Source organism: Pongo abelii, chromosome 14 (assembly GCF_028885655.2).
Source record: "Pongo abelii isolate AG06213 chromosome 14, NHGRI_mPonAbe1-v2.0_pri, whole genome shotgun sequence".
NCBI lineage: Eukaryota > Metazoa > Chordata > Mammalia > Primates > Hominidae > Pongo > Pongo abelii.
The window spans coordinates 53943978-53945597 of record NC_071999.2 but is presented as its reverse complement, the minus strand read 5'-3'; positions in this window follow the sequence as shown (position 1 = coordinate 53945597).

Here is a 1620-nt window from a genome sequence, read left to right as displayed (position 1 = left end):
CCAAGCTATAGGAGACTAAGAGTAAAAATAGGGTTGTACGCCACTGCACTCCAGCCTGGGCGACAGAGTAAGACTCTGTCTCAAAAAAAAAAAAAAAAGGGTTGTAGTAAAAGTCTTAAAGAGTATTCATACTTTTCCCTATCCACATTCAGATTTCTTCCAGAAGATCCTAAGAACTCCCAGGGATTTGCTTTGTATTCTATGCCTTGTTTCCTTTGCTTTTAGGGAAGGAACACTTTAAGAAACAGTCCCCAGTCACTGTCTTCCTCCTCTGGCTCATTGAATTGTTTTCTCTTACTGCTTCCAAAGGCAACAAAGCTCCCCAACTGCAATGCTGTTTGTGCTGAGGCTACCAAACCCTGATTCTTTTTTTTTTTTTTGAGACAGAGCCTTGCTGTTTTTGGCCCAGGCTGGAGTGCAATGGCATGATCTTAGCCCACCACAACATCTGCCTCCCAGGTTCCAGCAATTCTCCTGCCTCAGCCTCCCGAGTAGCTGAGATTACAGGTGACCACCACCACACCCAGCTGATATTTGTATTTTTAGTAGAGACGGGGTTTCACCAAGTTGGCCAAGCTGGTCTCGAACTCCTGACCTCAAGTGATCTGCCCACCTCGGCCTCCCAAACTGCTGAGATTACAGGCGTGAGCCACCACGCCTGGCCGCCAGCTCCTAATTTTAATGGCATTAATGCCTGAACCAAGACACCGTTTTTCACAGGCATCATCTCCTGTTGATATTGTCTTCAGTTCCAAAAGTCCCATGTATATCACAGTGAAGCATTTAGTTATATTGTTTGTTTGCTGCTCTAGGACTCAGGCATGAGTTCATGGGATAGATAACATGGTTCCATGAAGTCTTTTCCTCTAACCTTGGGCAATTGATCTTGAAGCAAACTTTTCAAAGCTTTCTTCACTTAGGATGAATTTTTTTCTTCCTCTGTTCTGCCAGTTCTACAGATGTGCTGAAACATGCTCAAATTCTAGGGCAAAAAAACAGTGCTGGCCGGGCGCGGTGGCTCAGCCTGTAATCCCAGCACTCTGGGAGGCCAAGGCAGGTGGATCACGAGGTTAGGAGATCAAGACCATCTTGGCCAAGATGGTGAAACTCTGTCTCTACTAAAAATACAAAAAAATTAGACAGGCATTGTGGGGGTTGGTGGCACCTGTAATCCCAGCTACTGGGGAGGCTGAGGCAGAGAATTGCTTGAACCCAGGAGGCAGAGGTTGTGGTGAGCCAAGATCACACCACTGCACTCCAGCCTGGGTGACAGAGTGAGACTCCATCTCAAAAAACAAACAAACAAACAAAAACAAAAAACAGTGCCACATTTCTTCAAGGCTACCAGGACCAGTCAGCCATGCCCTCTTGTCAGCATAAGTACCAACCACATGACATCTCCCTCAAGACCTGAGTGCTAACTATATGAGGGCCACTCTCCTTCATACTCCTAGATTTTCCCCTTTAGTCCCCTGGCCCTGCTGCCCTGCAGGGGATAGCCACCTTTTCCAGCATCCCTCATTTGCTCTTTCAGTCTTCCAACATCTATGTGACTAATTTCTTAAATGAAATTCCTCTGTCTGAAATACGTAGCATGGTTTCTAATTTCTGAAGTCCTAG